Source organism: Tamandua tetradactyla, chromosome 13 (genome assembly GCF_023851605.1).
Source record: "Tamandua tetradactyla isolate mTamTet1 chromosome 13, mTamTet1.pri, whole genome shotgun sequence".
NCBI lineage: Eukaryota > Metazoa > Chordata > Mammalia > Pilosa > Myrmecophagidae > Tamandua > Tamandua tetradactyla.
Genome location: NC_135339.1, coordinates 68,638,409 through 68,661,278, shown reverse-complemented (window position 1 = coordinate 68,661,278; position 22,870 = coordinate 68,638,409). Strand labels below are relative to the sequence as shown.

The 22,870-nt window shown below is 37.5% G+C and overlaps 1 long non-coding RNA gene and 1 other non-coding gene across 6 annotated transcripts in view; one reads left to right on the top strand and one right to left on the bottom strand.

Annotated features, from left to right (window-relative positions):
* The window catches only part of LOC143654266 (uncharacterized), a 220,736-nt gene that overhangs the window by 5,569 nt on the left and 192,297 nt on the right, over positions 1–22,870 (top strand). The window contains exons 3-5 of one of the 5 annotated variants that reach the window (XR_013161732.1): positions 4,146–4,271; positions 12,375–13,294; positions 13,685–16,248. This is a non-coding gene — a long non-coding RNA (uncharacterized LOC143654266). The other 4 variants (XR_013161731.1, XR_013161735.1, XR_013161733.1 and 1 more) reach the window with 4 other exon arrangements.
* Positions 20,368–20,438, bottom strand: TRNAG-GCC (transfer RNA glycine (anticodon GCC)). The gene has a single exon. It is a non-coding gene; the product is annotated as a tRNA-Gly (tRNA).

Here is a 22,870-nt window from a genome sequence, read left to right as displayed (position 1 = left end):
TATGACCCTTACAAAAACCTTAGGAGGTAAGGAGGCCAGGTAGGATCATTTTTTCATTTAATGCACGAAACAACTGAGAATCAGAGAAATAAATTGATGCATCATCAATTTCTGTAACACAAAGTTGCATTCACTATCTACTGTGGTTTTTAGAATCTCGCCAAAGACAGCAGGGAGTCATCCATTAAATGTTTCTCTCCTCTTTCTCTCTCTTGCCATTGGAATTTCAAAATTATATAATAACATTATCATATTAGCATTTATTTAAGTGAATTTGTTCCTGAGACCTTGATGTACTGCTCAGAGCACTTGAAACCATGTGAATCTAACTCTTTTAGTTTATGGAGAATCACTTGTTTTCATATACATGTCAAAGTGATTATTTTTCGCATATGTATCTGTGTCAACTGATCTTACAATAAAGATAAAATGTGCCTTGGAGTCACCTGTAACTGCTGTAGGACACAGCCAGTGAGAGATCCTTAAAAAACTTGTTCAGCCTAATTTCTAATGTCACTGGGTCTTCTTAATAACATGCACTGCTTCTTAAAATATGAAAACCTTTTTCAATGGTTTATTAACCTGTCAGAGACATAACTATGAATCATCATGAAGCCAAGAAGATGGTATTACCTTGCAGCTCAAAGAGTGTGTTGAAGAGCTTTTCCTGCCATCAGTTTCATCCTATAGAATATAATCAAACATAGCACCATTACTCCTCGCACCTCTTGAGCTTCCTTGTTGCCCTACCTTCCTTCAACAATTCAACATCAGTATCCAACAACCAAACAAATGATTGCATTAGACTTTCACCAATAACCTCTTACAAGTCTCAATAAGAAAGGATTCATTTAATTCCCCAGCAGCACAAGTGTACTCTCTATCAGCAGGAATTTCGAGAGCTGCGTCAGTTACTCTGACAGAACAATCTCAGATTGACAAGAAATGTCACACATCAGCTTCTCAAGGCTCTCTGAAAGCTTTTATGTATCATTATACACCTTTAAATAAAATACAGCCAAAGCTGTCATTCAGGTTTGTAATGAGATGGGCACCATTGATGATTTCTGTGCAGTAAAACAGGTAACACATTCTGAACATTCCCAGAAAAGAAGACCCATCAGTTTTAATGGGAAATAGCAGTCATCAAGTACTTATTGGTTATCTACTTTATTTAGCTCTTGGCTAGACAGTGTGTGAGAGTTATAGAGTACATAAATGAAGCGAATGTTGTCCTTTCAGACCTCATGACCTCTTTGGGGGAGAAAATACTAATATTCTGAAAATAATTTTTTAAAATCATAAATGAACAGAGACCTGAATTGAATATAGGCAAGTACACATGTATAAATGGAAAAGAAAATAAGTCTCTGCAAGTGATCAGGAAGAGAACAGCTTTCTTGGAGAAATAAAGTATGGTCAAGAGAGGAGATTAAATCAGTTACACCTTGAACACCTAACATATAGAAGGCAGTGTGATAAACATTTTGTTTGTGTGGATGGGGTGGGGTGAAGATGAATTCTCATCAGGAATGCCCAGGTAAATGGAATAAAAGGTCCAAACTTTTCAATTTCTTGTAATAGAAATTTTCATCCACATTCTTGTCATGGTCTCTGCTGGATGCCTGTATTCTCTTTTTGCTTTTGTTTCGGCCAAGTGACTTCTTTAGGCCAATGTGATTTTATTGATCACATAATAAGTCATGTGGATGTGATGGGAGGAGAGGCTTGAAATGTACTTGCATGGTTGGATTTACCTTCTTGCGCTCTCTGATTTGCCATGTAAAATGGGTTGCCTGGTACTGCCCCTTTTTCCTGGGCCTGAGAACTACCACACATGGAGCAGATCTGAGCCCGACATGTAGTCTCTATCCATGCACAGCTAGACTGTTATCCTGAAGCACAACTGTCCAGCAGACTCAGATTAGATCAGCTAATCTGTGGCTAAACTGCAGATCTGTGAGCAGGAGTATCAATATTGTTGTAAGTCCCAGAGATATTGGATTTGTTTGCTACACAGCCAAAGCTGACTGATAGAGAAATTGTTTGCCCTCATATAAATTTTATTCTAAAGGGGAGATAAACTATGTTCCAGTAAAACTATGCTACTCAGTAAATAGGACAAGCGTGGCAAGGAGATAAGAGGCAGTTGGGGTGGGGGAGCGCAGAGGAGGTGAGAGGTGACAAATGTATAAAGGCTTTAGGAAAGTGGTAGCTTGGATGGATCTTGAAAGAATGGTAGGATCTGAGCAGATTGTGGAGGGGCGAGGGAACGATGGAGCAGGTATCTCAGCTTTAGAAAGTGGAAAACACTGGAGGGAAAAAGCAGAGTATAAAGGAGGTGGTGTCTTAATTCTCTATTATTGCTGTAACAGATTTCCACAAACATAGTGGCTTAAAACAGCTCCCATTTTTCATCTCACAGCTCTGTAGGTCAGATATCTGGTTACTGTGTCATTCAGCTAGGTGATCTGCTTAGAGTCTCACAAAACACAAGACAAGTTGTCGGACTATAATGTGCTTTCTGGAAGCTCTTCCAAGCTTATTCAGGTCATAGTTTCAGTCCCCTGTGGCTGTCAGGCTGTTTCCTTGCTGACTGTCCACTGCGGATGGGTCTTCACTCTTATCAGCTGCCTGCGTCTCTCTGTCCCTCTCATGCTTCTCATGGGGCATCTCTCCAACAGCGGTGCTTCCAGCCTCTCCCGCCTGCCTGTTCTAAGGGCTCCTGTGATTACCCTTGACCCAGCGGGATAATCCAGGATAATCTCTCTAGTTAAAGTCAAATGACTGGTTATCTTAATTCCATCTGCACCATCTTTTCATTACAGTATTTAGATTCCTGTTGGAACGATTAGAGACTGGACTCTTGGGCTGTGGGCCCTCTTTAGGAAGTCTGCCTGTCACAGGTCGGTGTAAAGTTTGTCCTATTTGAATAAAATATAGGAGATATGTAAGGTGGTGTGAGAGAAAGTTTAAAAGCCAGGTTAGGGTTTGGAGTTGTAAAACTTGATATGCCAGATGAAAAGTGATAGGGGATATTGGGAGATTTGTTTGCAAGGCTATGAAGAAATGAGAATTACATATTAGGAGAGATGATTGCAGAACATCAGCAGATAGTTTCGTCTGAGGGAAGTTGCTGGAAGCAGAAAGGCCAATTTAGAGGTTATTACAGTTGTCCCTGATCATTTTAATGAGACTTTAATTATATTTTGATAGTGAACAAAGAAGGGAGAAATACAAAAGCTTGCCAGGGCCAAATCTAAAAACCTTTTCCCCTGAATAATTAAAATGGAAATTAAGAGAGAAGAGAAGGGTCAGGGATGACTGTGGTTTCAAAACAGTCTATTTAGAAAGAGGTGTAACTATTAAAGACAGAGATAATAAAATGCAAGAAGAAAGGGTTAAGGATCTTTTGGGTGGTTTCCAATAGGAATTGTCCCACAGGCAATTGGAAATAATACTGATTTGTGAGCTATCTGCAAAGAAATGACTATCAAAATTTGGGGGCATGTAAGACCAGTGAGAGAGATTTAGGAGGAGGCATAAGGGGTGGAGTGGCGGGGGGAATGAGGGGCTGAGAACAAAACTTTGAAGAATGTCCATATCTTATAGATAGGAATAAGAAAGTGCCCTGTGAAGAAAACAGAAAAAAAGGTAGTGAAAGACATAGACGAGATATAGGTAATTTCAGTGTCACAAATGGTGAAGAGGAAAGAAGGTCAAGGAGAAAGTGATCCAGGCTGCAGAAAGATTAGTTTATTCATATCTTTGACGTGTGTTAGAAGTTGACCAGAAACCAGTTTGCTTTAACAGTGGAGAAAAGACCACAAGTAGGTACATTTTGATCTCGACATTGTAGAAAAGGACCCCCATGTTCTCTGTTCCCTGAAATTGGTGTCTCTTTCGGAAACACCAGTTTTGCTCACTGGACTATGCTGGAGACCCTGGGACAAAGGAGGACACTTTATTAGGTTCTGAGGTTTTGTTTTTTTTAACTGTGCCCTTCATTTACAGAAAACTCAGGAATGCTGCCCACTGAAAAGAGGACCTGATAAACAAAAGCCTCTGGGCTTCACACGTGCCTTGAGAACCCAGGAATTGAAGAAGAAGCAAAAATTACAGCTTCCTTTTCTCTGGATTCTTAGGTGCCCTACCCGAGGCTGGAAGTTTCCCTGAAAAGCATTCTGTCAGCCACCAGAGAGAGTCAGTGATCTTTCATTGGAAACAATAGCTTCAAACTGCAGTGGCCGATTCTCAAGGACACATCACTGGTTAGTGTTTGCTAAATAGTCCTAATGTTAAAAAGAAAAAAAAGAAACAAAAAAAGCAAAGTGAGTCTTAAATTGGCTACAACTGATCAATGAGAAAGGACACAACTCTTTCAAACATTACAATGCTGAAGTACCACCCCTGCCTCTCATTACAAACACGCAATTTAATTTATTGACTCTTAGACATAAAACAAAAATGAAATATGGCTACTGTATATAAGGGGGAAATATCTATAAACGTATTTATGTTTGACTTGAATATATTATTTACAATTCCAATTTTGCAGAAAGAAATTTAAAAAAGAGGAAAGAAAAGATCACAAACATACATAAAAAAAAGAAATGGAAGAAGTTGTATTGTGATGTATTACAACGCTTTTTAAAAAATTTTGTTTTAATTCTAATTAATTTTTGTTGCTCTCAGCATTTCTACTTTTTTTTTCATTAGAGAAGTTGTAGGTTTACAGAAAAATCATGCATAAAATACAAAGTTCCTTGTATACACCTTATTATTAACACCTCCGTAAGCGTGGTGCATTTGTAACAATTGATAGAAGAACATTTTTATAATTGTACTGTTGCTATAGTCCGTGGTTCACATTGGGATTCATTGTTTGTGTTGTACAGTCCTGTATTTTTTTTTTTAAGTTTCATTCTGGTAACATGCACAACCTAAAATTTCCCCCTTTAACCACATTCAAATATGTAATTCAGCGCTGTTAATTATGTCCACAGTGTTGTGCTACAGTTACCACCATCCATTACCAAAACTTTTCTGTCAATCCATATAGAAACTCTACAATTTAAACATTAATTCCCCATTCTCTTCCCCACCCAGTCCTTGTAACCTATATTCTAGTTCCTAGGACTATGTTTATTTTCATTATTTTATATCCGTGAGATCATGCAACATCTATCCTTTTGTGTCTGGCTTATTTCACTTCATATCAAGTCTTATCCATGTTGACACATGTATCAGAACTTCATTCCTTTTTATGACTAAATAATACTCCATTGTATGTATGTGTTACAATTAGCCCTTTTTTTAAATGCAATTTTATTGAGATATATTCACACAGCATAGAAACTATTTGAAATATACAATCACTGGTTCACAGTATCATCACATAGTTCTGCATGTAGCCCTATGATCAATTTTAGAACATTTTTGTTACTCCAGAAAAGAAATTAAAAGAAAAAGAAAACCCTAATCCTCCTATACTCCTTAACCCCGCATATTATTGGCCCATAGTGTTGGTGTGGTATGTTTGTTACTGTTGATGAAAGAGATTTAAAATATTACTGTTAACTCTAGTCCATAGTTGGCAATAGGTATTTTTTTCCCCATATACCCCTTTAGTAATGGACATTGTCCACCACAAGATTTACCATGTTATACATTTCATATTTTAACCTTCAACTTTCCTTCTAGTGACATGTGACTGTAAACCTTCCGTTAGCATTTCTTTGTATATAGAGCATGTATTTATTTTAACAAAAATTTGCAAAAACTTGTTTTCAGTTAAAGTATAGTATATATGAAAGCCAAGGAAGGTTTTTTTTAAAAATAACTATACTGAGGCAAATGAAATAGAAGGATAAGCACAAGAAGAGATTTCATTTGCTTAATCAACTACAAATGAATAAACAAAAGTACATTTCTCACATGCCTATAATAAATTACAAATATAATGGAAAACTCTCATAATATGCTTTTAAAAGTATAAATGTAAACTAATATAATGTACCTACATGGAGAAAAATATGAAACTCTACTGAGAGACAAAACAATGGCCTGAACTGAAGAAGTTCAGAGAAACATTGGAGCTTGAGCCAGGTTAAAGTTGCTGCACATCATCTTCCCCATCATAATGTGGTTAAGGGCAGACTCTGATCTGTATGAACAAGCTGAAATGGCAGTGTGGTAGTTAGAGTCAATTGTCAACTTGGCCAGGTGAAGGCACCTAGTTCTGTTGCTGTGGACATGAGCCGATGGCATGTGAACCTCATCTGTTGCTGATTACATCTGAAGTTGGCTAGGAGGCATGCCTGCTGCAATGAATGATGTTTGACTTAATTGGCTGGTGCTTAAATGAGAGACTGCAACGTAGCACAGCCCAAGCAGCTCAGCATACCTCATCTCAGGACTCGCAGCTCAGCCCAGGCCTTTGGATATGCAGAAAGAAATCACCCCGGGGAAAGTTGTTGGAACCCAAAGACCTGGAGAGAGAAGCCAGCAGAGATTGTCCTATGCCTTCCCACATAAGAAAGAACCTCAGATGAAAAGTCAGCTGCCTTTCCTCTGAACTAATGAAATAAATCCCCTTTTATTAAAAGCCAATCCCTTTCTGGTGTGTTACATTCCGGCAGCTAGCTAACTAGAACAGGCAGAATCCTGGTCAGTTATTTATTCTGGCTGAGCAAAGTTTACTCTTCTGTAAAATGGGAATGGTAACAGCTATCTAACCTCCAGGTTTTTACGGAGAATCCATCAAAATAATAGACGTGGAAGTATTTGGTAAAACTGTAAAGAAGTCTGTGAAACTAACTTCTCTTTCTGCTTGCAGCCTGCGTGTCTCAGTGGTTTTAGTCTCTGGGTACTCAGATAATGTCAACTAAAGAAACCTTCATGAGATATATTTTGATATTTCCTTTTTCTTCACTATTCTAAATTTTTTTCCATGACCGTTTGTAATACCAGCTTTTGCCTCATTTGATTGGTTGCCACAGCTATTGTTGGTCTTTTAATCATCTAATCATCAAATTTTAGAGGTGAAAGAGGCCTCTGAGACTAGTTAGTCCAACTCGCTCATTTTGGATGAGAAAATAGGCCCCCAAGGGTTAAGAAATTGGCTCAGGTTTCTCCAGATCTTGCTGCTGAGAGTAGCAATAATGAATAAGCAGTGATGGATGAGTAAATGGTTATACTGTGGCTCTCTGCACAGTAACGGTAGAACTCTTCAACCTTCAAATAAGTCAACTATTTTAACAGCACTACATGATATCTTATTAGATCAGCCTTACATAGGGTGGCTAGATCTATGGGATACTTAAAGAACAAATTCATTTGGGTGACACACTTAAACAATTCAGCAGCATTTGTCTGGTTTCTGATAATGGATTTTGGTGGTTTCTGTTTCCTAAAAAGAAGGCACTTTGCCTCTGAGTCAATAGATTGTAAAAATTATGAGACACCATGATGCTCTAGAAATTTAGCTGAAAATTTCATTTCTGGGAGGATTCAGGAGTAGGATTGCTGTTCAGTAGAAATGAGAAATGGATGAAGAGCCTCAGGTTTGCCCCTTCCCCTCGAAGTCAGTTTGGAAAATAGAAAAGATCTGGTTTAGTAAATAGTAGGAAAAAAATCAGAGTATTAATATCCTAAAAATAGGATATTAATGAAATATCAGACTAAAGAATGTGCTGTTATGAGCTAGTCTGAAATTTGCCTTGAGAATGATAAGTATCAGAGATCTAGGATTGTTTTTGTCTAGGTCCCACCATTCCCCTTACGGGAAATATTGAACCTGTATGTATAAATGGGACTTATGCATCAACTCTAGAGGGCTTTGTCAACTATAACCAGTTCTTGTTTAGGACCTACTAAGACTACCTAGATTTTTTAAAATATCATATTTCTTCTACCCCAACTGAAAAAGATTTGGACCTCCCATATGAGGGCTATGAACATGGTTACTTTGTTATTAAACTTTTGCTTCTCTCTCTCTTCTATGCAAGGAAATTACATTAAGGGAAAATGTGTATCTTTGGGCTGCCTTTATTTTCTCTTAATGTTTTGGCTGATGGCAGCTCTAGGCAGAGCCTAGTAAAAATGGAAGGAGTACCAGGTATCTACACAATATGGAGGTGTAGTAGTGGTACATGCTCAATGATATCATACATTTCTGCTTTGGTTTAATTTTCCATTTTCATGAAATTCTCTGCTGAAGAACTGATAAGGCCAGGCACAACAATGTCCTTTTTTTTTTCCCCCCAGGCACATTGATTTATTTAGGTCTAATGTGAATTCTTATCTCATAGAGTCTGGGGGAAGATTACAAGCTCTAATGCATATTAAGCACTTATGACAGTAGTTGGCATTTAGTAAATGCTAAATAATAGTTATTGAGAAGGGAAGAGGGAAGAAGAGTAAAATCAATAAACTAGTATGATGGTTAAGTTAATGTGTCAACTTGTCCAGGTTATGGTATGCAGTTGTTTGCTCAAAAAAGGCCAGATTGTTACTGTGAGAATATTTCAAGGTCTTAAATCATCGGTACATTCATTGCAACTATGGCAATCATAGATTGCCAGAGATTGCATCTTCAATCAAGGAGATTACCTTCTACAATGAAAGAAGTCTCATCTAATCAGTTGAAGACTTTAAAAGGAGAAGTGATGATTTCAGCACTCGGAAGAGAGTATTTCTATTGCTACATCAGCCAGCCAGCTTTTCCTGGGGAATTCATCAAAAACCTTCATTGGAGTTCCCAGATTGTGGCCTGCCCAACAGAGTTTGAATTTGCCCATCCCCACAGTCTTGTGAGCATTCCTGAGATGGAGAGGAATGCTGAAACCACTGAAAGTTTGTGGTCCTTTGTTATTACAGTATAAGTGTCACCACTATGTTATTACAGTATAAGTGTCACCTTATACGCAAAGGTGATGGAGTCTTGCCTGATGCACTCAATGACCAACTTGAGCAGGAGGAAGGTCCTCTGCAGTGCAGTTGGTGGTGACATGAAGGTCAGCACTATATGCCAGAAACCAAAAGGGAGCAATGTCCTTTTGATGTTTCTGTAATATTTATGAAAACCACATTTGCCCCTTGCATTTTAGTATTATGTTGAAAATATAGGGGCAGGGCACATTAAAAGGTTAGGTAGATACAAGAACATGAGTGAGGCTCACCTGTCAACCTGATACTACTTAGGTTGGCAGGTATATTTTCATTTAATGAGGAGACTTGATTCCCCAGTGGTCAGTATTTTAGACTGTGACTCTCCAAAGGAGATTTGAAGTGCCTCTCAGATCATGAGAGAAGTTTCTGCCTGTTGCCTCCTCACTCAGAGCAATTCTGGGCTAAACATCTTCATCCATAGTTCACTCATAGCAGTGTCAAGAAACTATTGACTATAGTCCCATCTTCATCTTCTCCAGAGAGAACGATGAAATTTTGTCCTTGATGTTGTTGAGCTAATAAACTGCCTTGAAGCTGCCCTACCTTGGGACCTCTTGGGAGTTACTTTCCTTAATGTTAAGGATATTTTGAGTTGGGTTTTTTGTTACTCAACTATAGCTTATTAATTGATCATCTACCTTATCAGTCTCTCTGAGAAGACAGTAGGCTAGGTTTATGGAGTCAGTAAGGTAACACATGAAGACAGTCTTGAAAGTCTAGTCCATGGGATCATTTCAGCACTGGTCAAGGGAGCACTTTGTATTTCTAGAGAAGTAAAGAAAGAGAAAAAGTCCTGTCACTTGTTGAAACTTGGCAAACGCAGTTTATGAGATCCTATTTTGTGGAATTTATTCAACTTGTAAATGAGATCGTGTACAGAAGAAATCTTTTAAGACTAAAGTGCGGTGGGACAACTAGTTTGTTATCAGTCAAACCGCATCTTAGGGATGGAGCCAGACAGGAACTTGAGTGTGGTCACTGTCCAGGGCAGAAGGTTTGAGCATAGAGATCTCAGGAAAGGGGCTGGAGAGTGCAAAAACTGAAACAATGAATAATTAAACTGTAAGACTTCTGTGGTTTGGACCAATTGTTGGACTGTACTAGAGACCAGGAGCCTTGGCACGAGCTGCTCACATGCTTAGTGAGGGTATGATGTTGTTTAGTATACACACACGTTATTAAAACTTCCGAGGGTAGTTTTCATCTGGAAAAGTAAGGCAAATTAGACATTTTTACAAAAAAGAGGCACCATTTTTTTTAATACAAGTTGAATCAGGTCATTTTATATAATTACTGATGTAATTATGATTATATAATTATAAAATATAATTGCAAAAAAGACTGCTGAAAAACTTCTAAGACTTCAGTTGGGCCAAGAGGGTATATATTAGACATAAAATCAGTGCAGAATACATGTGGAAGGCTCCTCCTTCTACCAGACTTATATTGAAAATGCTACAAAAATAAATCTAACATTACAGATCCATGGCAGAAAAAGGCAAACAAAACACTGTATATATAGCATTGATATCAAATAATAAGAAAACTAGTAGATTATCCCTATATCAGGCTGAGGTATAATTGGAGAACAGTTTGCATTGCTTTAATTTTATTTAAAAAAAAATGTTGTGTCTGTAAGGATATTGATCTATGTAGGATCAGAGCCCAAATGGTAATTCATCCCATTCTCTTTAAAATATGAGTTAATCTCTTGTTAAGGGCAGGTAGTAGAAAAGTTGAAAAAGTGAAAGTCTTTTGGTTCAGATTAAAGTGGGTCCTCACCTAGCTTTGGTTATCATATTGGACAGCACAGGTTTCGAGGGTGTGTCAATTAGGATGCTTTTGATGGGATTACAGAAGAGACAACTTAAAATGGCCAAGAGCTAAGAGGTGAGCGCTCCTAAGGTAGATTCAATGATGTCTTTAAAGATTCATGTGTTTCCATCTTTTGATTCTGCCTCCCTCAGTAAGTTGGCTTTGTCCTTGAGGCCATGCCAAAAAACTACTAGAATTTCACTGAACATAATTTGAAAACCTCTGAACTAGATGCATTTTCATGTTTCAGATTTTGAAATTCCCATTTACTCTACCCAACTGAATTGTAGGAAAAAGTCCATGTACCTTTAAATCTTGAATGTCTCCCATAACATCTTCTGAACCAAACTACAATGATGCAACTTTTAACTATGGAGAGATTTTGGTATGAAAGAAAAACCTTTTATGGACAAATAGAGTGAATCAAATTCATTCAAATAATTATAGAATAAAATAAATATTCAACAAGAATTTAAGATGTCTGTAGCTAAGATTATAGTTTGAAAAACTGATCAGCATTAGCAAGATTTGAATTTCATTTACCCTCTAGCAGAATAACCAAAAAAATATTTTAATAATAGAGTGATGGTCTCCGTACCAGTTAGTAAACAGAGACAGCTATAGTTCAATGAACTCATCAATAGGTAATGCTCTACAATGTATAGGATATTAGCACTCTTTTGGCACACATGATAGTGGTGGTAAGTCATTACTATTTTTTTGTAGTGCATTTCAAAATTCACTAGCTACAGTTAGCATTTGGAATGGCCTCTAGGTGAATTTTAATTCAAGGAAACAAATGTAAAGATCTTAGAAATATTCCATTCACATGTATCAAATTGGTAAATTTTTCCCAAATTGTCACTGGTGATTTTAAACTCAAACAGCCTTCATTCTCACTGCTTATGAACACACATGTTCACTGCCTCATGGTCCCAGTCTATCTAGAAATGCCTCAAGAACAGCTGCTCTAACAGAATTTTGGCTTGTGCAGCTTCCGTCAAAAGTTAGAACTATAGATACTGTGCTGAAGGTTGGAGGCGAGGGAAAGCTTGAAGAGTGAAAGTGATTTTAAAGCTCAAAATAGCTCATGTTGACTTTGGCACAGGAGTCACTTTTTCTTTCTTCTCTTCTTCAAACCTGTTCAAGCCCCTTTATAGATAGGATGAACACACTTTGCAACTTCCATCAAAAATCTCATTATCAGCCCTAATGTTTTCAGGCTATGAAGGAGGGAAAGGGTGGAGGACACCCATCAGAAGTAGGGAGAGGCAATATAAAGCTTCAGCATTTGGACTTGAAGTCAGGCCACCTGGACTGCATCACAGTTCTGCTGTCACTAGGAGTATGACCTTGGGCAGGGTCCTCAACCCCTTGTGCTTCGGAACAAACTGACTGGAGAACATGCCTGCTTCATAAAGTTCTTGCCAGTGTTGAGAGAGTTAACACAAGGAATAGTGTCTAGCACATAAAATTATTCAGCATCATTAAACTGCTCTGTTAACTTAGCATTAGCATTGACTTAGCCTTAGTTTATTACTAAGAAATTTTGTTTGCAACATTCAGCTATCTCATATTTTCATCTATTTGATTTTTGTTTCTTTTAGGTAGCATTCGCTTCCTTAGAACTATTCAAATCATCAAGGCATGCGTCTTAACAATCATGATGACATTTAAATCTTAAGTGGGTAAGAGTCCACAAATCCGCTGTGGAGAGCTCTACAGTATTCTAGATCAAGAGATAAGTGCCTCACTTTGAGAGACTGATAAGAGCTGGCTTGCTATAGTATTATATGTGCTGAAAGTTCTTGAGGTAGTTGTGAAGTGTTTGGGTATAGAGCCAACATGTTCTTTTGATAGTTTTTAATCTATCATCAGGGTTATATTTGTTTCTAAAGATCTTTTCAGGTCATGAAAGTTTACTTATTTTACTTTGGAAATATAGCCAGAGAGATAGCCATAGCTTCTAATTATCTTAAATACTACGGCATGAAATTCTTCTCAGACACTATCACTGACCTAGAATAAGTACTAGGTGATCTGTTAAGGTGGTAAAGCTAATAAACTCTAAAGAGATAGCATAGCCCTTTGGGGCCTGGGGCTTCTCATAGCATTTTCACTTTATTATAGTATCTTTTATCCAGGGAATAGATTTGATTATTTTAGCACTCTTTAAAGATAGAGAATTTGGGGGGCATTTAAAAGATGGCAGCTTCTGCAGTTTAGTCACAAACAAGGTCAGGTTATTATTATTTTTTGAGTTGATACTGTCTGTGCACGAGCTCTTAAATGTTTCTTTTTTGTTGTTGTTGTTGAGACTGATGGCAAATTTACATAAAAGTTTCTTGCTACAGTCATCCAGACAGCTACTTTTATGCACCTATGTAGAAGTGAAAGGTATTGGCTGGTATTAATTATCTCATTTTTCACAAACTTCTTGTCTTTAGTTACAGCTCTTTATTTCCAGAAGACTTAATAAAGTGATCTTGAAGGAATTTCACAATCAAAGCCCATGACATGTAATTAGGTAATGAAACTCAGATTTTTAGGGAGGGCTCGGTATTGAATTATAGGTTGAAGAAATGACTTAACCAGGCCCTGCACAAAGAAAAGTGAAGATGTGTGACAGGAGGCAGCCATGTAGACAGAATGACTAATGAATCTCCTCTTAATTTGAATTATACCATAACATCTTGAAAAGGAGAAGAAAGAAAACAGCCAGTAACCTGTGTTTTTTTTTTAAATGTTATTCATCTTATTATAAGTCCTGCAACAATGATTCTCAAATTTTAGTATTCTTAAGAATCCCTCCTGACTTGTTAAAATGGCAGATCTATTAGTCCCACTCCAGGACTACTAAATGAGGGATCTGAATTTTATGCACACTAATTTTTTTTTTTTTTTCCTGCTCGGGCAGGTACCGGGAATCGAACCCAGGTGTCTGGCATGGCAGGTGAGAACTCTGCCTGTTGAACCACTGTGGCCCACCCTCTGTGCAATAAATTTTGAGATTAGATAGTATAAGGTATTCTCCCATTTTTTTCCTGTTAAATTTATCTTGACTAGATCTGTAACGGGGTCAAGTTACCTCCTGTTTCTCTTGCTTAGACTTTCTTGTTGTATTTTCAACCCTTTTGAAGAAACACTGGGGTAAATAAGAATTTAAATCGAGTCTAGTGATTGTAACGTTTATTCAGCAATGATCTCATGCCAGGCTCAGGGCACTTGAGGTCCAGTAATGATGACAACAGGGTCCTTATCTTCCAGATGCACATGGTTGAGTAAAGGATACGGATGAGCTAACAGGTGCCAGAGATTGGTGAGCACTTTGTGAGAAGGGTTTACAGCAGGTCCTCAGGAAAGATACTTCACTCAGCTTTCAGGACGTGGGGAGAGTCAGAAGATATACTCTGGAGGGGGCAATTCCGGAGGTGATTCTGAAATGATGAGTAGATTTTAGGTAGGAGGTGGGGCATTTGGGATGATGGGGAAGCATTGTTTTTGTCAAAGACGCGTTGAAAGGACAGGATGATCTTTATGGCAGTAACACTGTTAAGTGTTACTGGAACATAGAGAACATACCATTCACAGTGTCTTAGTTTCCTCAGGCTGCTGTAACAAAGTACACACTGGCTGACTTAAAAACCACAGAAATTTGTTGTCTCACAGTTCTGGAGGTTAGAATTCCCAAATCACAGTGTCAACAGGGCCATGCTCCTCTAAAGTCTTTGGGGAAAGGAGCTATTCCATGTCTCTTTCTTGGCATCTGGGGGTAGCTTCCTGGCAATCCATGATGTTCTCTGCCTAGGTTATCACATTGTGTCCCTCTCTTATTCCAGCTGTCTGTGCTCAAATTTTCTCTTGTTATGAGAACTCCAGTCATATTGGATTAAGGGCCCAGCCTACTCCAGTAATATGACCTCATTTTAATTTATCTAACTCTGTTGGTAACAACTCTGTTTCCGAATAAGGACATTTTTTGAGGTACTGGGAATTAGAACTTTATCATATCTTTTTTTGGAGATATGATTCAATCCATATAATACCTAGAGACAATTGAGCATGGTTTAGGTTCTCAGGCTTTGGTTTCAGAATCCCTGGGCTAAAATTTGAGTCTTGTCATGTTGTTTGTGACCTTTGACAAGTTACTTAATATCTCCAAGCCTTACTATCCTCTTTATTTGAAGGTTGAATGATAATAAACCTACCTCTCAATTTTAGTAAGAATTAAATGAGATAATCCACATAAACTTACTGACACATAGTAAGTATGCAACAAATATTAGCCTTTTGCTGTTGTGGATACTACTATGTATTGTCAAAGTCCCAGCTTTCTCTGACTCAATGTGCCCCACCCAGGTCACCTGGTGGGGAAACCAGAGGCCTACTGCTACATGTGAGGCGTGGATACCTCACAGCTGTGTGTGTGTAGGAAAGGGCTATTCTGGAAGCACTAGGGCAAGTTATAAACCAGTCCCAAGTGGGGTTAGAGTATAGCTTGATAGAGCGTTAGCGAAGAGCTAAAGATTCAGAGATGAAGTGAACCAAACTTGAAATTTTCAAAAAAGCAAACAAATCAGCAAATGAAGCAAAATACCCAAACATAAAAACCAAAGCAACATAATAGTTTGGGGAGAAGGGAAAGTTGAGTATCCATGAAAGAAAATAGTTCCTGTACATAATTATGTATCTTAATTTCCTTGCAAATTAAAGATATCCATTTATTTATAGGATTTACCAGAACTAAAGTTAGTTACAGGAACAAAAAGAAGAAAAGGTTATAGGGAAAAAGGAGAAGTAGGAGGGGGAGCCCTCTGTAAATTGAGGCAGCTCCTTCTGCTGTGAATGAGACCCTCAGTAGAATTTCTAGGAAGATGTAACAGACCCTCATCCAGTGCAAATTCTAGTTAAGGAAGGTCCCCTTGTTTTGAGGCTTATGAGCCCGTGCTCTCTGTGCTAAATGTAATTGGCTTAATGTAAGTCATCAGTAGCTCTGACCACTCATTAAGACAGAAGGAAGAGTTAAGAACTGGGAGTGTGCGTGCATGTGTGTGTGTGTGTGTGTGTGTGTGTGTGTGTGTATGGTGAGTGGGGAGGAGTGATGAAAAGAGAAAAGAGGATGAGAGACAAGAAAATAAATAGAAAAATATAAGGTTAGACAGGTATCAGGGATAAGTAAGTATACAGGTTCTATGTATTAGCTCTGTGACCTTAGACTGTTTACCAATCTCAAACTCTTCTTTCTTGTCTATAAAATGAAATTAATAATGGCACCTCTCTCATTGGGTTGTTATGGGGATTAAACTAGCTGATATGGAAAATATGTTGCTCCCATACTTACATTATTACTGTGCTGTGCATCCATCAAGAGGAGATGATAAATAAACTGTGGTACATCTAATCATGTCACGATTGAAAAGATCTGGTAGTCCTTTATGTGTCAGTTAGGTAGGATCTTTAATATCAACTGTTAAGTATAAATTTTACTGTTGCAGTAGATATGTATATGGCCATGAGATCTGTTTCATGTCGATGGGGAAATTCCTCTCCATCTTATTTGGCAAGTTGTCATGTTCCAAGGGCATAAGAGTCTGTGGAAGAGTAATAATCCTAAATGTCTTCTTTTCTGATTATTTGGGTTCTTCTCTCATTCATATATGGTTTTCAAGTTGGTTAATTTTGTTTTCCAGTCCATACATTGCATGGCAATTAGGAGAACCGTTCAGTGAAAAAGTATCTGTCACTTGCTGTTGTTGGTAAACACTCATGGCATTAGTCACCTTAGGACCAGAGCAAAGAATACTAGGTTTGGATGCTCCCTTCAGTTGTTCTGGGAAAGTGATGTTATGGCATTACAATTATTTGGTTTCATTTTCTCAAGGTTTTACAACTTAGAAAATCTGCACTGTTTCCCAGACAAGTCTGTGTCCTTACGTGTCAACTAGAAAATGAAACTCTGGGTCTGAAAATTGTAACTTCAGGCTTACTGGTTCAATTCCCCTCTCAGAATAATAATTTTCATGTATTTATTCATTCATGTTTGTATGTTTTCAAACAACATTTATTGAGCACTTAGCATGTGTCGGGTACTGGTTGAGATACTGGAAGTAAAAATATGAATGCCAGTAGTAGAATGCTTGCCTTTCATGTGGGAGACCCAGGTTTGATTCCTGGACCGTGCACCCCACCCCACCCCCAATATATATATATATATACATATGAATGCCAAATAAGACAAAATGTGCTTCAAAGGAGCTTTAGTTTAGGAAACAGACAAATAAATAGATGATTCCACTACCCTGACTTTGTAGTAAATAGAAAGTGTTCTAGGATCATAGAGGTGGGACACCTAATTTAGGTGGGGAGACTAGGAAAGAGTCTGGGAAAAGTTGACACATTGGTTGAGTCTCAAAACACAAGGGGGTGTTGGCTAGGTAAAGAGCCACAGAAATTTACTTGGAGTGGTTTTTTTTTTTTTTTTTTGAGGCTTAGAATTACCTCTCATTACCACTTAAGTGAATAGGGTGAAATTAAAAGCCAGTGAAAAAACTTGCAAGAGAAAAAAAATAACTGCTGGTGTAAACAGAATATTGAACTTAGAGTATTTGGCAGAGCTGAATCTGTATAAAAGCTCAAGGTAAAAAGTGTAGCTAAGGAAGGTGACACTTCTGAGTTTCAACTTCCCCTTGGGTAGAGACATCAAGTTTTAGTAACCTTAAGAATCACTTGGCATGCTTGTTAAAAGTAATGAGTTCCTTCCTTCATGAATTACGATTACTGGAGGAAGGCCCAGGAATATGAATTTTTAACAAGCCACCACATTATGTACAGAGTTTCTTTCCCTTTGATTTCTGTTACCAACACTACGCTTAACCCCTTTACTATGCTTCTACTAGTACAACCATGGAAGGCTGGCACTTTCAAAAAGAATTATTTTAAATACTAAGAAATAATAAAAATGCAATAAAATAGGGCTCATACATGCAGTTAAGTTTATGCAGGACAAGGCTTTTAAGTATAAACTAGGCTTAGGGCTGAGAATGGCTTCACAGGGCAATTCTTTGATTTCTTTCCCTCCCAAAAAAGATTTTCATGTGACACCAGTATGACTTTATTTCTTGCCATTTAAATGTTTGTCAAATATTCCTCTCACCTGTAACTCCATGAACGTAAATACCTCCTTTCAACTCTACTATCTATCTAGGACATTTCTGCTCCATTTGGGTTTTATACTCAAAGAGACATCCACCTCCCTAATTGACTGCAAAGAGTGTATTAATATTACAGATCAGGTGACTCTGTTCTACCCAAGGAGGAGCTTTTATTGAAAACTTCCTAACCATAGTGCCGCAGGTTAGAGATGACTTCTTATGAAATTATAATATCCACAACCAAGCAATTGCACACATGCCATCCCAGGCATATGTGTGGTGCTTAGCAGGTGTTTGGTAAAGAGTAAATGAAGAAATACAGTAATTAGTAGTCATTCCGAGGTACCCGTGGCTCAGGACACTAATATCTGGAAAGTAGAAAGTGACATATCACTCAAAATACATCTAACATTTGGAAAAGAGAGTTTGTCATGGCACTATATCAAGAATTTGGTGACCTCTCATGATCTCTTCAAAGTTAGTACATTACTAGGAATTGTGGGATAGTGACAACTATCTTACTCTCTTCCTCCTTGAAAAAGCAGAACTCAAAGTGAAATTTTATGACAGGTGGTTTGAAGACACATTCATTCAACAAATATTTTGGGGGTGCTTTAGAAGTTTAGAAGAGTAAAATCTTGTCCTTTCAGAGTTTATAAATGAAAAATTAATCACTTGTTACAACAGTGAGCACATGCTGTAGAAAAAAAAAAAAAGAACCTATATTTCTCCTACTATAAGAAATCAGTAGACCTTTGGATTAAGCCTCCAGCAGTGAATGGGTCCTTTACTCAAAGTGAGTGTTACTGTAGGAGTAATTTTGTGGTGTTTCTGAATTGGAAAAAAAGTTATTCAGTGAAAACTTGGATTATGCTGAAAAGTTCCCAGCTACTTATCCAGATTTAGAGATCAGGATAGGGAGAAGCATATTTTCAATTTGGGCCCAAAAATCTTCAAGCAACACCTACATGTGTATTTTTGAAATTTTAGCTCTCTGATATATACAATACTGTAGGGGAAAGGCCTATAATGAGGACATGGGCTGCCTTGTCTCTTTTATTTTTCCTTTTGATTTCTCTGAAACTGAAATCTAATGATGGAAGAAATGGACTCATTCTCCTGAGAAAACTGCTCAATTAGGGAGGTATAATAACCTTTGAAAGAGAAAGCTAAAATGCTGATGAACTAATACAGGAATTAACATTCAAAACTTGCTTTGGTATCAGCTCACAACACTGGTAACAGCAACAGTAATTATCATTGTTATTTCAGATAGCTGTTTGTCTCAGAGTGGGTGTGGAAAGCCAGACAGGACTTTTTTTTTCACTTGATTGACATTTGGGGAACAATTCCTTTTTTACCCTAATCATCAGTTTAAACTTACAGATACAGTCTCTCCAAAAATCACAGGCAAGGTCCAATAAGATAAGAATTCTGTTTAAAGACAATGAAATAAAAGAAAAGTCAAATCTAGGCCAAAGTATTTAACTACTGTAAGATTATACTTTTTGGCTCCATACATACGTAGAAACAAATTCAAAAGTTAATTGACAAAAGGAGACTGAAAATTTACTGTATACCTTTTTAACAGCGTAAAAATATTTATGCATTTGACCAAACAGTTCAATATTATTTACTTTTTTGTACTTACAGCATACAAATGGCACTGGGTTTATAAGAGCCAATAAGACAGATTGCCCTGCCTTCTGGAAACATATTCCCTTGTCCTCAGATTTCTTTGCATCTCTATCTTCTTATTCAATCATTTACTCCTTATTCAATCTTATCAGTCTAGGGCTGTTGACTCCCAGATTCTGTCTGTAGTGTGAACCTGGTCTTTCAACACCAGACTTGTATATTCAACTCCCTATTTAACGTTTTCACTGGAATGATTTTTTTGCACCTCACATGATCTATCCAAAATGGAATTGTTTTTTTTTTTCTTTTAGCATTTATGTCTCTGACAATCTATTCTACCTTTTCCTTTCTCCATCTCACAAAATGATAACTCTATTCTAGTTAACCTGGCCAGAAAACTCTTGAAGTCATTTAAATCTCTCTCTGTCTCTGTCTCTCTCATGCATAAAGCCCACATCTATCTAATCTACATAAATTTCATTAGTGCTAACTATGAAATATATTCCCAGTTCCATGACCTCTTAATATTCTCTTTGTCATCATCTTACTCTGAGTCACAAAATTTTCTTACGTGTATTGTTGTGATGACTTCCCAAGCGGTCACTTACCTTCCAATGTTGAGCCTTATAGACTGTTTCCCAAATAGCAGCCAAAAGGAACCCTTAGGATATTTTTTTCTTTGTATGCTATATGGCAGGGGTCACATTTCATTCTTTTTCTATGTGAGTATCCTATTTTTGCAGCACCGTTTGTTGAATTTTTGTTTTGTGTGTTTTTTCATTTATTTGCTTGTTTATTTTGTTTTGGGAAATGCAAGGGCCGGGAATCGAACCCGGGTCTCTCACATGGCAGAAGAGAATTCTACCACTGAACTACCCTTGCACCCTTCAAAAGGAACCTTTAGTAATGTTAGTCAGCTCATGTTACTCCACTGCTCAAAACCCTCCAGTGTTTTTATTTTTTTTGTCTCACTTTATGCAAAACTTAAAGTCCCAATAATGATTTCTACAGTTCTGCAGGGTCTGCCCCACTCCATAGTAACTCTATTATAGCATCCCCTACTTCTCTCTTCATCCCCTTCTACTGCAGTCAGATTTTATTCCCCCTGGTTTTGTACTTTGTCTTCACTTTGCTTGGCATGTTCTTTCCCCCAGATATTTGTGTCAGTCTTTCTTTCATTGCATTTAGCACTTTAAATTTCAATTTATCAGAGAGGCCTTCCTAGACCAAACCACCTGGGAATAACATTCCCCTCCCTTGCTCTGCCTTTAAAGCTTTCTTTTTCAATATTTCTCATACTTCTTATCATCTTTCATTTATGCATTATTTCTCTTTCTTTAATTTCCCCCAGTAGAAGATAAGCTTATGAGAACAAGGACTTTGGTGTTCACTCCTGTGTGTCTAATGACCAGAAAATGCCTGAGAAATAATACATGCTCAGTATATAATAATGTGATGAAAAGGAGAAAGAGAGCAAATTCTATTGTGAGAGGGATGCAATAAACCAGTAAATAAACCAGTTCAAAGGTGCAAATTGTGATGTAATCTGTGAAGACAATAGATAGTGTGATGAGGCAGAGTAACTGGTAGGCAGGGGTCTCTGAGATGTCATTCAAGCTGAGACCTAAAGGGAAAGAATAAACCAGCCTCCAGAGGCAATGAGGGAAGAGCACTTCAGGCAAAGAAAATAAGGAGTTAACACATCCAGAGAAAGGAATGGCAATGAAGCTTGAAAAACAAAAATGAGGCTAACTGCACATTTGTTTTGAAGAAGGGAGCCTTCCTAAGTAGAAAATAGTTCCTTGGTTAAAGGTACATGCCATGCACATGGAATTTCCCTGTGGGTTCCTCTAGCTCACTTGTAAAAAAAAAAGAAACCAAACAAGAAGCATAAATGAAAGATGATAAGAAGTATGAGAAAGATTAAAAAGAAAACTTTAAAGGCAGAACAAGGGAGGTGAATGTTATTTCTAGACGGTTTGGTCTGGGAAGACTTCTCTGATAAAGTGAAATTTAAAGTGTTTACTGAAGTGAAAGAAAGACTGATGCAGATACCTGGGGGAAAGAACGTGCCAAGCAAAGTGAAGACAAAGTACAAAACCTGGAGAATAAAATCTGACTGCAGGTGAGAATAAAGTAGAAGAGGCAGGCTGAAGCCAAACCATAAAAACACTTTATATCTTAGATATTCTAAGAGAACTAGGATTCCACTGAAATGTTTTAAGTGGGGTGAACTGATATAATCTGATTTAAATGCAAAAGAGAAGAAAGATAGAGAAGGAGACTGATTAGTCATGTAATGGGTTCATTTTTAGTTGCTATATGACTGTCCATTCTGAGAGTGAGTCTTAGCAAGTCTTGATACCTACATAGGTTGCCTGGAGCTTCTTGTTTGTTTTTTTTTTACAAATGAGCTAGAGGAACCCTTAGGGGAATTCCATGTGCATGACATGCACCTTTAGCCAAAGAACTATTCTCTACTTAGGAAGGCTCCCTTCTTCAAAACAAATGTGCAGATTTGCAATAAAAGACAAAGACGAATTGGGGAGAAATTCTGTCAAATCAGCCCTGGTGATCTTGAAACCAAGAAGTTTCAGCAGATCAGATTTTGTTAATTTCACTAGGGATGATATATTTTAAAAATTTAACATTTTAAAAATGTTGCTTAAAAAGTGCTGAGTAATTGGTAGTAATTGTTATGAATTCTCATGATACAATTAGTAGCCAAGCAATTTTGAAGCTAGGGTGGGTATAATAAAAACTTTGTTTCTGTGATGTACTTCTCTAGAGGTCCATTTAGAAAAACATTAAGTTGCTATTTAGGAATACATGAGTTTGATTGTTTGTTTGCTTGGTGGTGGTATTGTTGATATAACTTCTAAACCAGAAAGAATTTAAGAGATCACACTTCTTATTTAATTCCTGCCATAGAAGTCACTGGTATTAGAGAGTTGAAATAAGTTTCAACTCATAGGAATAACTCTGATTTGCAGTGGGCATCCCAGATCACTATGCCTAGAAGAATGCTGATGCAGTCTGGGTTCAAAGAGTATTGTGATCAGCTACTAACAGCTGCTCTAGAATTAAGAGGGGGAACCCATGTAATATGAGAAAAATTGATCATGTCTGAAATATATTGTGTATGAAAAATAGTTTCTAGCCTCTGCTAGGGCTAGAGCAACATGGTGTGTTGAAATGAGCACAGGATTAATATCAGACAGACCTGGATTCCAGTCCCTGCTACATCATTTCTAACTATGTGTGCTTTGTCAGTACAAAGCAGTGTCTGTGTCTTTATCTATACAAGGAGGGTA